Source organism: Crotalus tigris, unplaced genomic scaffold (genome assembly GCF_016545835.1).
Source record: "Crotalus tigris isolate CLP2741 ecotype Arizona unplaced genomic scaffold, ASM1654583v1 scf7180000017598.18339901613:2243638, whole genome shotgun sequence".
Classification (NCBI taxonomy): domain Eukaryota; kingdom Metazoa; phylum Chordata; class Lepidosauria; order Squamata; family Viperidae; genus Crotalus; species Crotalus tigris.
This window is the reverse complement of record NW_024096502.1, coordinates 323,613-338,264: the sequence shown is the minus strand read 5'-3', so window position 1 is coordinate 338,264 and position 14,652 is coordinate 323,613. Positions and strand designations below refer to the sequence as shown.

General features: G+C 37.3%; 1 long non-coding RNA gene across 1 annotated transcript; it reads right to left on the bottom strand.

Annotated features, from left to right (window-relative positions):
* Positions 1-1,331: 1,331 nt before the first annotated feature.
* On the bottom strand, positions 1,332-4,807 carry LOC120318518. The gene is made up of 3 exons (XR_005559528.1): positions 4,394-4,807; positions 3,818-3,911; positions 1,332-2,414 (listed from the first exon to the last, which is right to left on the bottom strand). It is a non-coding gene; the product is annotated as an uncharacterized LOC120318518 (long non-coding RNA).
* Between the last annotated feature and the right edge of the window lie 9,845 nt (positions 4,808-14,652).

The window sequence follows — 14,652 nt, the reverse complement described above, 5'->3', positions numbered from 1 at the left end:
CAGTATTTCATTATTTCCATAGTGGTGGCTATTTAAAAAAAAGTGCTCAGGTCGACCAGCTTCCATCTTGTCTTTGTCAGCTTTATTTATGCCTAACCTATGTTGTTATTTAAGTTATTATCAGACTCTGTTGGCTTTATATAAATAATATGACTGTGCTTATTACAATTAACTTTTTTCCACATTATTTTTCAGTTCCTGCTAAGTAAAAACATCATGTTGTATATTGTATAATCAATGACGATCCTGTATTTCTTACCAAGAAAACCACATGGAGAGAAAATATAAAATTATTAATGATATAGTACCAGACAGGACGGTATTTAACATGCTACAGAAGTACATGTACATGTACATGCCAAAGCTATGCTACTCGAATAAATATTCTTTAAGGTAAACAATGCCTCAAAGTTCTTTGAAGAGTTTCATGTGTCAGAACCATGACAAAAGATCTAATGATCTTTTGTAGTAAATAGTGTTTGTTAGTGGCTTGATTAAAGCTTTTGTTGCTGATGCTGCCATACAGGAAAAGAAAATCTGAAGCTGCAAAGGAGAATACCAGTGAGAACATGTAATGTAAATAGTATGAACAAAGTAAAGTACAACAGAATGAAAGATGAAATGACTTCAGACATCTTAGGTATCATGAAATTGAGATGAACTGGAATTGGACACTTTTGATCAAAAGATCACTCTGTTTATTACTTAGGATATGAAAAACAAAGAAAAATGGTGTTGTTTTTATAGTTGGGACACTGAAAACAAGAACAGTGCTTGGCTACAGTGCAATTCAATGACTAAATAATATTAATGAGACTTTGTGGATAACTCTTTACTATAATGATCATTCAACTTTGTACTCTAACAATCAATGCAGAAGAAGAGGAGGTTGATGAGTTTTATGCTCAATTCAGTTTGAAACAGAAGAACATGCAAGCAAGATGAGTTGCCTGTAATTGAAACTGGAATGTGAAAATTGAAAACATTAAAGAGGAAAATGGAATTTATTTTATAACTTAGGAAACTGAAATAAAGCAGGAAATCAATTTAACCTCTCCAATGATTTCTTCAAACAACCAAAATGATGCCTCTATACATTTCAGAACATACTGTGAAACTACAGGAACTGATGGAATACTGAAATATGTCAAGCAACAGAAGAAGAATCACTAAAGTTTCTAACCAAACCATGCCACCAAAACTAGACAATGACACAATGGCCAACTGATTGGAAGAGGTCAATCTACATCCCAATACCAAAAACAGGAAATTTAACAGAGTGTACTATACAATAACTCTAATAGCAAAATCATGCTCAGAATCTTCTTTTGTAAGATTTCAGCTGCCCATGACAATTTTTATTTTAATATTAGCAGGAAAATAATTAAATAATTCCATATAAATATGTAAAACTACATTAACATGCTATAAACACTATCTGGTTTATGCATTTCTAAAATTTCTCATAAAATATACCTACTAGGTCAAATTAAAATTCTGACTGTTAAATATTCCCAATGTTTTAATAAAGCAAAGATGATGGTGGTATGTCATATTTGTACTTTCAAGACTAAAACTGAATTATTTTCTCTCTCAACTTCAGTGAAATCTATAGATTACCATCTTCTGGGGAAAAAAATCAACATTTTTCTACAAACCCATTTAGTTGAACATGAGGTACTAATTTAAATCTAGTTGACAAGGCAAATGAAATTCCTTCCATGGGTCAATAAATCAGTAAATTGAAATAATAAAATATTATCAGGAAACGATGGACAGATTTTTTTCCAATGGGGACTTGCTCTTTCCTGATTCCAAGAGAGATGTCCTTTTTTCTTTTTCTCATTTTAAGAGGATTTTCAACCTATATTTTCCTCAGAATTCAGCACCGACAATTTAATTTCCTTAATTTGGAAAACAGTTGTGTGCTTTCAATTTTTCACTGAGGCAATCCTATTCTTTCTCTTTATTGTCATTGCACATTAGGATTCCATCCAAATGAATTATGGATCTTTAAATAAGTAGTGAGGGACCTAGAGATATAAATGTGGCCTTGGCAAAATATATGGAGTTGTCAATAATGATAGCAAAGTGGGACATAGCATATACACAAAATAAATTTTGAATAAGTGTCCAAATTGTGGAGGGGCTTGATTATCAAACTTAGTTACCTATCTCAAGTAGGAAATACCATGATAAATCAAGTACAGCTAACTAGCGGAAGCGATGAAAGCTGATTATCCAATAAGCATGTAAAGATGGGAGTCAAGCATCAGTCTTTGAACAACACCTTCTTCTGAAATGACAAGGCACATCCAGGAGGATACCTGAAGGACAGGTCTCATTGGGTTGTAGAATGCAGAATCCACCCATTGATGCACAAGTAAGCAGAATGGCTTCTATAAAGTGGTCTTCTGTAAAAGTAAAATGTTTATCAGAGCTTTGAAATCTTTTCTTCACATTATCTTTTCAACATTACTACTATACAAACAATTCAATCATTAGGCAAGATAGGCAAGATGGCACATCATACATGTAAACACAAAAGGGCATGAGCTGTATGGTTGAGCTGGGAGTCATGCAGTACAGGTGGTCCTTGACTTACAATGGTTCATTTAGTGACCATTTGAAATTACAACGGCACTAAAAAGTGATTTACAACCATTTTCCACGCTTACAACCACTGCAGCATCCCTGTGGCCACATGATTAAAATTGATAATTGACTCATAATTATAATGCCTACAGTGTGCTGGGATCATGTTATCACCTTTTGAGATTTTCTGGGAAGCAAAGTCAATGGGGAAGCCAGATTCACTTAACAACCGTGTTACTAACTTAACAACTGCAATTATTCACTTAACAAAAAAGGTTGTGATTGCAATGATTCACTTACCAAGAAAGGCAAGACAGGTTGTAAAATGAGGCCAAATTCACTTAACAACTGTTTTGCTTAACAAGAGACATTTTGGCCTTAATTGTGGTCATAGGTTGGAAACTACCTATATAGACATTTGTCAAATAAATAAATGCCTAGAGCCTTAGAAAATAGCAGGCTTAAAAAGATACGTTATACAAGCTTTTCTGAAGCCAGCAAGGCTGAGGCCAGCATATTTTGCTTTCACCTAAAGTACTGTGGGAGAAACAGCCAGACAAAAAATGTATATAGTGTAGTTGTGACTAGCTATTAACAGTCCTGGGATTTCTTTCAATCCATAGTGTTACTTTGACTTCCCAACCTTGCATATGATAAATGTGATAATGAAATTGGTAATGGGGGAACTATCTGACCGGACTATTTTTTCTTACAAAAATAAAATCCAAGCCCAATTTTTCAGGGAGACAGATGGATACCAGAGTAAAGAATATTCAATGGAGAAGGTTCTCTGAAAGTTCTTGGAATCGATATACTATTATCTTTACAAACTAGGCAAATAGAAATACAGTTTTTAAATATGTGTTTTTCTTTCTATTATATGGTTATAAGGTTTTTTTGTATGATGTTTTTACATAAGGAAGGCTTAGTTTAACAGCAAATAAAATTTATATATAGAAAATATTACATATAGAAATATGATTAAATATGTCAGCATAAAAGTATATACAATAAAACATGCAAGCTGAACATTTCTCCAACTGTTCCTTTACCTCTAATATATGAGCCAATCTCCTAAAATGCTTTCCCAAGCTTAAATCCATGCAGAGCTTATGATCTTTTTAAACTAGTGATTGGGCTAAATATTACTATAGTATTCTCATCAAAATATTTATGACAATAAGATGTTCTTTGTATAGTATATTATTGAATCATCACTCACCCTGAGCAGCATGGAAGAAGAAAAAAATTACAGCAGTGAAACAATATAAAATGTTCATGGCTGCAAATTTCTGTATTCTTGAAAGCAAGAGACACTGGGAAGAAAAGGGTCAAGATAAGGAGAAAAGTGATGTCATCTGAGCATTATTAATTCATGCGAGTTGCAAGCTGCAGAAATCTCTTAGGTTGCAACCAAAAAATCATTACTAATAGAGCACAAAGGCAGTTTTCAGTTACCTGTCATATATTTTTGTACTCTCCCTAGCTTCCAAAAGCATATTGCATTGGTAACACAATAGTAGTGTGTTGAGAATGGTAAAGATGAGAGATTTAAAAAATTGAAATGGATTTAAAATGGATTTAACTTATTAACTTCCCTGTTGCTGTCCTGCCCTGTAGAACAACATGTTACCTTAACAGGAAAGCTGTGAAAACTAGTATCTTTCCCCAGGCTAGAATTGCAATAGCAACAGCACTTAGATTTATATATCAGTTCACAGTGCTTTACAGCCTTCTCTAAGCAATTTACAGACTCAGCATATTGCCCCCAACAAATCTGGGTCCTCATTTTACCAACCTCGGATGGATGGAAAGCTGAATCAACCTTGAGCTGGTGAGAATTAATCTGCTGAACTCTGGCAGTAGGCAGAATTAAAGTGGAAAAATGCTGTTGCTCTAAAACTGCTGGGTCTTCAGAAGGTTTCCTGTCTTGCAGCTGCTGACCAATTTAGCCTTGCTCTGTCTGGACCATATCCTGTTTTTACATAAGCACGTGTTTGGTCAAAACTGTCTGGTATTCTTCCATATGTTGAGACAAGGATGTATAGAAAATAGCCATGTAAGGAATACTATGTGATCAGGAAATATATACGTATTAAAGGGTATAAATATGTTTTACAGAACCGCTTTTGGGGTTCAGACCCTTTGCTTTGTTTAGCTCTCTGAACCTGAGCAATAAACCTTCCCTTCCCCAAAGAGCTGGCTCCAGTCTCTTATTTCTACAACAGAATTAGCCTGTAATACTGCATTCTAACCACTGCACCCCCAAGGCTCTTGTATGAATCTGGATCAGTTGTATGTTACAGGTGCATTTTCTCTCCAGTCCATTTTGTTTTTTATTGAAATTTAATCTGTATTTAATGTTCCTTTGTAAATCACCAAGAGTTGCTTGGCAAATATATCTTAAAATATATTTAATTTTAAATAAATACAAACAACATATAGAAGTAATAAGAGAAGATAGCTTGGAACATCTTGAGAGATTGCACTGTAATGTACAGCAGAGTTCCTCAATCTTTTTGGGACAAGGGAGCGGTTTCAAGGAAGGTAATTTTTCCATGGACGGGGGGGGGGGGGACAGGGGGAGGTTTCAGGATGATTTAAGTGCATTATATTTATTCTAAATTTTCTAAATAAGCAAATAAATAATGCACTTTATTTCTATTATTATTACATTGTATTAGATTAGACCAGTGACTTCCTGCTTCTAAGAAAGTGGGAAGGAAAAGGGACAGTCCTAAACTCAGCCTTCCAGCAAAACAAAACAAACATTGAGGAAGTGCTGAAAAAACCATTCAGAGAGAGAGAGAGAGAGAGAGAGAGAGAGAGAGAGAGAGAGAGACCAAACCAACTCGGCACTGCGCAAGCCCAGCAGCCTTGGAAAAGGTGCAAATGAGAGAGGGATTCCCTTGGAGACACAGTACTTAAAGGGAAATGTAGCTTCTTCCCTCCCCCCTCCCCCATTTCAAGCCTCGTAGGAGCACTCTTGGCTTGCAAACTTGAGAGCTGCATGAAGGAGCGTAAAAACACACACACACCCCAAATTAAACCACAAAAAGCAGGCAGGAAGTTGCCAAAACATGAGGCACCTGGAGCAGCATCAAAACCAAAGCAAAAAACTCAATGGTCTTAGGAAAAAGTGCAAACGAGAGAGAGATTCCCTTAAAGACGCAGTGCTTAAAGTGAAAGATAGCTTCTCTCTGCCCCTATTTGCACTCTGAGAAAGCACCCTCACAAACACATACCTTGGAGGGGGGATCCCGCTGCAATGAGGTTTGGGGGAAGCAGATCCACACACCCCCACTCCCACCCTAGCTTGATTTTTAAATGTTTGCCTCATGAAAACTTGGGCTTATTTTGGGGGTAGGGCTTATATTAGGCCCACCCCCAAAAATCAAGCTAGGGCTTATTTTTGGGATAGGCCTTACTTTCAGGGAAACTGGGTAGTAAGGAGTAAGAATCTATGAAGATTCTCAGTCATCCAGGTCATGGTTATCCCAAAAGTCCAGTTGCCTTTTGAAAAAGCACCTTTATGATAGTAAGGAGTAAGTTTTGCTCTTGATTTTTATTCTAACAGCTGGCCCTCTCAGTGTTAATGGGAGTGGTGATTCTACTGCCCCAAGGGCAGTTGGTTGGGCTGCTTACTGTTAACTTGATTGGCAGTTTCCTGAATGGAATTGTCAGTGCTGTGACAACTGACAAACTATAGCCATTTTACCTTTTGCATTCCTTGTGCTTTTTTCTGTTATTTGGGATTCTCAGATGTAGAAGGGGGGAAGGGAGGAGTGCTTGAGTGTTTTCTATTAGCCATAACATTTGCAGCTGGGTGAGAATCAAGGTCACTGTTAGATAAAGTTTTGGCCAGTTAAAAAGTTGGGAGGAGAGCCCAAGTTTTAGAATAATTGGTGAATGTGATTTATGACAGCCTTTCTGGGGTGGGAATTGCAACTTGTTACTTTGTATGGGGGGGGAGGGAACTTTAGTCTTGGATTCAACTATGTAAGTGCTGATATTTTGTTTTCTGAATAAAATGTTCTTTGAGGAATAAATCTTTGCCTTGAAGTTCTTTTAAAAGATTTCATCATGAGTGTTGTTTGCTTCTTGATTGATGGTCCAATCTTAATCTTGAAGTTAATCTATGCTCATCTGGGTGTTGATTGTTGGGCAGGTGTTTTGGTCTTTTTGTTCTCTTTTGGCATGTTGATTGTCTCTTTTGCACAATATGTAGATATTGCTTATGCAGTACTGCTTCTTTTGTAACCTGGTGATCATTTTCCCCACCCTTGTTAACCTTTTCATTTTCCAGGGCATCTTTTAGTTTCTGCCTGGGCTTGTGTGTTTTCTCTGTCACAGCTGGCCCTTGTTTTCCTTTTCTGCTACCGTATATGCCAGCGTATAAGGCGACTTCCGCGAGCGCTGAAATCGGCGCCAAAGACAGAGGTCGTCTTATATGCCGAGTCGTCTTATACGCCGGAAATACTGGTAGTTTCCGGTGTATAAGATGACGTTCTAGGAATGCAGCTTGGCGATAAAGATGGGGATCGTCTTATACACCGAGTCACCTTGTACGCTGGCATATATGGTACTTATCCATATATCTCAAGTGAGCGAGGCCTGCAGTTTTCATCTTAGCTATAGTTCTGTATTAGGATCTCAATTAGCATCTATGAGCAGAGCAATTCAAAGACCAGTAGAACATGGTTAGGGACACAGGTAGTGATTTCAGGTTCCTGTATAACCACCTCTTTTCTATATTTACTGTAATTCCATAAAAAGGTATTAATAATCAATTGTTTATCAATGAGGTAAACAAGAGCACATTCTATCTTTCATTTACAATTACTAGGAATATGTCTTTCTGTCTCTCCTAAGGGCATAATGTATTCAAGTTAGTGCAGGTTAGAGCATATTAAATATCTTTATCTTTGTGTATCTTCCACATAATATTCTTGCTCCTCATAATTGGAATATATAGGACTTCTCCTGCCCTTGGATATTACATTACCAAGTCAGACCTTGTATCAGCACCAGGAAATTGTTTTTATATCTTTATTTCACTGTGGCCAAAGGATATGCTTTTCTTCTTTCTATTCCTTACATTGATTCCCCATTTTGACAAGTCCTTTCCCAGAGTGAGGCACTGAGTACACATTGACCATGGAGAGACAAGCAAGTCATCCTACTTCAGGGAGCAGATCAGTTAGCTAATCCTGAAAGGCACAAGCCAGAACAAGCATAAAAGAAACTACCATGTATTTTCTATGTATCAAAATGACTAATGTAGTCTACTTAGATTACCTTGGCAAAGCAAACATTGTAGACTTCATGGACTCAGCTAGGTTGAATTTCCACAAAGGAACTTAAAATGCAATCTAATACATTGAAATAAGCCGACATCTCATAAGCAATGTTTCCTTTCATCCATTTCTTTCCATCCCCATTATGTGAGAGGTAGTTTAGGTTAAGGTGTTGGCCCAGAAACAAGCGACTGTGAGTTATAGTCCTGCTTAGGCATGAAAAATGAGTTGGGTGATTTTGGACCAGTTGCTCTCTCTCTCTCTCAGCCCAACTTGCCTCACAGGGTTGCTGTTGTGGGCAAAAAATGAGGAGGAAAGAGTATGGGCGTGCTTTCTTCCTTGACTTGTATATGAAAAGAAAAAGGCAGGGTAAAAAAATCTGTTTTAAAAGTTCCTTTCTTCTCTTCGAAGCAATAGTTAAAATTCTGTGTTTAGAACTTACTGGGCTCTAAACTTAGAAACTAAACTTATTGGGAGAGCAAACTTAGAAACTGGCTTCTATAAATATAAAGGTTGCTTTGACTTTGCAGATTGCTCCCTCTTGTGTTTTAAATCTCTACTATAGTTCACTTTCACCACTTGAGTTTGTCTTTATAAGGTATACTGACAAACATAACACCACCACAATATTACACATAGAGCTGTTTCGATGGCACAGGTTGAACACTAGTAATATAGTAGTACAATAACTACATTCATATAGCATTCTGAAGCATAGTATGTATGTTAGTTTCAATTTAGGCTGTAACTGCAACCTAGCCTGTGTAGCTTCTAAAATGTGATTTATAGACATGCACTATGTCTATTCACAGAATACTAGCCTTGTGAACAATGTCTGATTAAGTAGATCATAGTTACTGGGGACAATCAAAAAACAGCTTAGCCATCAGTCAGTCTTGCCTTGCCTGGGCTCTTTCAATTATCAGTATTAGCATATAGTAATAGTTTAATCAATGGACCTTGGCAATAACAATAACAATAATAATAAAGTTGGAAGGAATCTTGGAGGTCATCTAGATAGCGCCCAATGTTCAAGTCTGTCCAGATCCTTCTGTATCTTAAGCCTCTCTTCTGGAGTGTTGGCTATTCCTGCCAGCTTGGTGTCATCTGCAAATTTGATGAGTTCCCCATCTATCCCCTCATCCAGATTGTTGATGAAGATGTTGAAGAGCACTGGGCCCAGAACAGAGCCCTCAGGCACCCCACTACACACTTCCCTCCATGTAGATGTGGTTCCATTGAGGACCACATGCTGAATACGGCCAGTCAGCCACCTACGGATCCATCTGGTGGTAGTGCTTTCTACCCCACATTTTTCTATCTTGTTAAGTAGTAGGTTGTGATCTACTTTATCAAATGCCTTACTGAAGTCCAAGTAAATTATGTCCACAGCATTCCTCTGATCCACTAATTTTGTCACTTAGTCAAAGAATGCAATAAGATTTGTCTGGCATGATCTATTTTTGACAAACCCATGTTGGCTTTTAGTAATGACTTTGTTTGCCTCTAGGTGTTCACTGATTCATTGTTTGATTATCTTTTCCAGGATCTTCCCAGGTATTAAGGTCAGGCTGATAGGTCTGTAATTTCCTGGGTCCATTTTTTTTTTCTTTTTTTGAAGATGGGAACTACATCAGCTCTTTTCCAGTCCTCTGGTAGTTCCCCTGTGCTCTAGGATCTTTGAAAAATATAGTTCAGTGATTCCGAGATCACATCTGCCAGTTTCTTGAGAAACCTGGGGTGTAATCCATCTGGTCCTGGCAATTTGAACTCGTCTAGGCTGGACAGGTGCTCACTTACCATTTTCTTGCCTATCTTAACTTGTGTTTCTATTCTGTTTTTTATGGCACTATTTTTGATAGGTTGATCTGTTTTTTCCCTTTGGGTAAAGACAGATGCAAAAAATGAGTTAAATAGTTCTGCTTTCTCCCTATTGCTTGTCACCTTCTTGCCACTTTCACCCACTAATGGACCAATCATTTCCTTCACTTTTTTCTTGTTTTTTACATGTTAAAAGAAGCTGTTTTTGTTATTTTTGACTTTGGTCGCAAGCCTTAGTTCATTCTAAGCCTTGGCTTTCCTCACTTCATCTTTGCAGGCTTGGGCTATTTGCTGATATTCTGACTTAGTTATGTGCCCCTCTTTCCACTTTCTATACTTGTCCTTTTTATCTTTCAATTTGTCAGAGAGTTCTTTATGCAGCCATGCTGGTTTCTTTTGAGAGCTGTTATTTTTCCTCTTTGTTGGTATTGTGCTAAACTGAGCTTTTATCTCATTTTTCAAAATTTCCCAAGCTTTTTGAGTTGTTTTCCCCTTGAGTATTCTCATCCATGGAATCCTTCCCAAGCCCTCTCTAAGTTTCTTGAAATTAGCTCTCTTGAAGTCCAAGACTCTAGTTTGACTGTGTTCTATTACTTGTGCTTCCATAATATTGAATTCCAATATTGCATGATCACTTCCTCCCAGGGTTCCTATGGCTTCAACACCTTCTATCATTTCATCTCTGTTAGTGAGAATTAGATCCAAAATGGCTAATCCCCTAGTTCCCTTCTCTATGTTTTGGGAGACAAAGTTGTCTGCTAGGTTTGCCAGGAACCCACTTGGTGCAGAGTTTGTCTCCCAGTTGATATCAGGGTAGTTAAAATCCCCCATTACTATGGTGATGTGTTTCCCAAATACCTTAGCTGACTAGCAAAAAGTTCATCTATTTCCTCTGTTTGGTTGGGTGGCCTGTAGTATACATCTATGGCAATGTCATTTTTCCCCCTTTTATATTGACCCAAATGCATTCAAGACAGTTTTTATCATTGTTGTGCTCTATTTCTGTAGAGGTGTAGTTATTTCTTATATAGAGAACAACTCCACCTCCTCTTTTATTTGGTCTGTTTCTTTTAAATAATTTAAATCCCTCTAGCTGTGTGTTCCATGTGTGGGTTTCATCCCACCATGTTTTCATAATGGCAACAATATCATATCTGCCCTCATTAACCTGAATTTCTAGTTCACCCTGTTTGCTGTTCATACTCTGTGCATTGGTGTATAGACATTTGAGTCTTTTATGACTGGCCCTGTGTTTACTTTCTACATAACCTGTGTGGTGCCTGAGTTCCCCTATTGTCTTTGGTTAGTGCACTTTGTGTGGCACTCACTATTAGAGGCTTGATTTTGCTTGACAGCAAGATTGGTATTCTTGTCCACACACACATCTATGTTACATGCATTGATAGCCCTATAATTTTTAGATTGCCAGGGACAGGGTTGTTCTGTATCAATTAACTCACTGTCCCTGCTGTTTAGTTTAAATTTTCCTCCAGAAAATCTGTGAATTACTGCTTCTTCTTCCAGGTTTGAGAAATTGGACCAAAGGATACTCTTGCTTCTTGCAATTCTGACTCCTTCAATGCTCATCCAAACTGCTCTTTATCAATCTTCGGAGCAACTTTTTTGCCAAAGTCAAATTTGAAAGATGTTGAAAAATCTTAACTTTTGCTTCTTTTGAATATAAGCAAACTTGCAATGAACTTGTGCTAGTTATTTATTTAAGTGACTCTCAAAAGTGTGTTTGAGGGTTTGGGTTGTGTGGGAACGGAAGGATTACATTACTAAAGATAATAATACTTGAGGGACTATCTGTTTCCCATTGTATCTGCCCTATCAGTTAAGTAAAACACAACATCAAAAATGATAAGAAACAACAAAATATTATTAGAAAATTAATTTTATCCATTACCTAAAAGGGAGCACATTTCCATTCTTTAATTCTGCCCTTAACGCTGCAGCAATTTTGGAGAAAAGCTTTCAGTCTTCTCTTTCACAGAAGACATTCTCCTTCATGTCCATTCTTCTTTCTTTCCACATAAATCTATTCTCACTATACATTTCCCCTCCACTAAATTGATGCATTATCCATGCATTCTTAAGTCTGCAAAAAAATAATAATAGTGGCCTCAAATTGGCTGTTTCCATTTCCAAATTTAGCCATCCTTTATTGCCACTTCTCTCAGTCTCACCAGCCCATTTGACTAAACTGCTAAGGAAGAACAGGAATCACAGAGGGTAGTAGAAGAAATGTTATTTATTTAAGAACATTTTTATGGCCACTCAACTCACTCTCAGTAACATTGGATGGCTTAAAAGAATAAAAGATGAATAGCAATGCAATGCAAAAGCAATAAAAAAGCAATAATCTCATATATGCACCCCTGCCAACAACTATTAAATGAGCTATTTGATGGGCTTCATTCCACTCTGGGGTCTTCAGGTCTGTTGGCAAAATCAGGTGGGTCAAAGTGGGGGCCAATCTTATCTCCATGGGGATGATGTTCCAAAGAGAGAAAGCCACCACAGAGAAGGCCTTTTTTCTTGGTCCAACTAGATGGACCTCCTTAGGAGAGGGAACTCCTAACACTCTTTGCCTTTCCACTCTGGTGGTCCTAGATGTGAATGGGAAAGACACTTCAAATACTATCAGTAATTCAATTATGTCCTGAATCAGATGACCAAACACCCTGGCTAGGGTATCCTGGGATCTCACCTGCCCATTCTCCCGACTCCAATGACCAGGAGTTTTGTTCCATAGATGCAAGTAGAAATCAGTCTGAAAGTAATTGTTCAAGAGCCTTTGGACGATGAGGATCTTACCAGGGAGGGACATAATGACTTGGAGTTTCCAAGGGCCCTGAAAAGCTACCCTTTCCAACAATGAGACCAATGCTCCACAGCCAGCTCTCATGCAGGCCACTGTGAGAGAATCCTCAGTCATCACAGGGTTTGGTTGCTATTGGGTTCCAAGTAATTAACTATTCTAGAGATTTGACAAATAGAACTATTAGAACAGCAATAGCAATAGTACTTAGACTTATATACCACTCCACAGTGCTTTACAGCACTTTCTGAGCAGTTTATAGCATATTGACCCCAACAATCTGGGTCCACATTTTACCAACCTCAGAAAGATGGAAGGCTGAGTCAACCTTGAGCTGGTCAGGCTCGAACACCATGCAGTGCTTAGAATACAAATTAAAACTAATCAAAATGCATATTAAATCTAATCTAAAGATCTGGACAAAAAGGTAGATCCAAATCATACTACAACTCATTCAGGCTTGAACATTATCAGCCATTGCACAGAGTAAAAACAAATTTCTTCCAGAAAGCAATGGATGGATGGATGGATGGATGGATGGATGGATGGATGGATGGATGGATTGAAGTATAGTTCCACCAAGGAAGTATACCAACAAGTAGATAATATCTCCAGAAAGTTTGTAGGAAACACAAAAATACTTTAGACTTGAAAGGAAAACTAAAAGCAATGTAAAGCATTTCTTTTGGTTATATCAGTAGCAAATGGAAGAAGGAAGAGATGGGCTTTTTATTAGAACGCTCTAGGTTAACAATGTTAAAGTAGAAGGCTACAAATGCAAATATAGAGTTGCTTTTCTCCCATTGTTGTTTTCATATAAGCTAGAAGAGAAACAACTACAATTACTTTCAGACAATTTGGATGTTGTTTTCTCCACTGCACTCGGTGTAAGATCACTCAAGAAATAATATTTTTAACTTAGGCATTTACATTCCTACAAAGAAATATCCTGTTCATCCTGCCAACACATAGATTATTTTCAGCTATGTTCCATTATAAAATCAATGATTCTCTATGTGATATGCAGCCATATTTCCATTCAAAGTTTTGTCAATTATAATGTTGCCATAAACATTGTTTATATTCCTATATTCATTGTTCAGAGGTAAAAGTGAGAAGTTAAAGCTTGTTAACTTCACCTGGCTCTTCCACAGGAACTGATATTTCCAATACTTCTAAATTTAATGCTTACAAGACTGCAAGATAGCTTTTCCTGTTTCATATCTTCAGTGGTTCAAGGCTTATGACACAGATGTACTACAGCTAAACCACAAACCACTTACTATTTTAAAATCTTACTTTAAAAAACCTAGGATAAAACAGTTGCATTATGGAGACCGGCAGTTGTTTAATGTGGTTACCAGTCACACTGCCATTATTAGACAATATTGGCCAGGAAAAGAAAAACAGTTTCAGCAATTACAATACATGAATATATGGATTCCAAGCCCAGCATCCTTTGATGAGGATTGCTTTAGCCTGCTCAGAAACCGTGACCCATAACACATCAGAAGACTATCCAGATTTAGGATAGTACACATCTCAAGAAAAACGCATATACACCCAGATCACTTCTACTTGGACAATGTCTTATTACAAAATACATTGTTTTCAATTACAAAAGATTACCGATCATCTTTTAATTTAATGTCTCTATCCTATAACTGCTATTTCTAGAGTACTTCTAAGTCTTCTAAATTTCATATTTTTTTATAATCTTTGTTCTAACCTCTCTTTTACTATAATCCTAAGGTCTAACTAGAAGAATTCTATTCCTTATTATTTCATTATTCTTTCAAATAGTGCAATTGCAGTTCTATATTAACACCATCTGTTCTGGTCCCAGTCCTGCACGCTACCAACTATTTCTTCCTTAGCTAAATTATTTCTGGGTAGGTTTCAGGTAGCATAGGGACTGGTTACTTGAACTACTGCCTGTCTCCCATAATATCTACCTGGCTAATTTGATCTGGCAGGATTGGTGAAGTTCTGATTCCATCAATTAGACACTGCCACTTATTGGGGTCCAAGAAGCACTTCTTTGTAGCAGCATATAACAATTAGTTAACAATTTGTAAATCACCTGGTCCTAGAATCACTGGAAGCTGGTCAGCT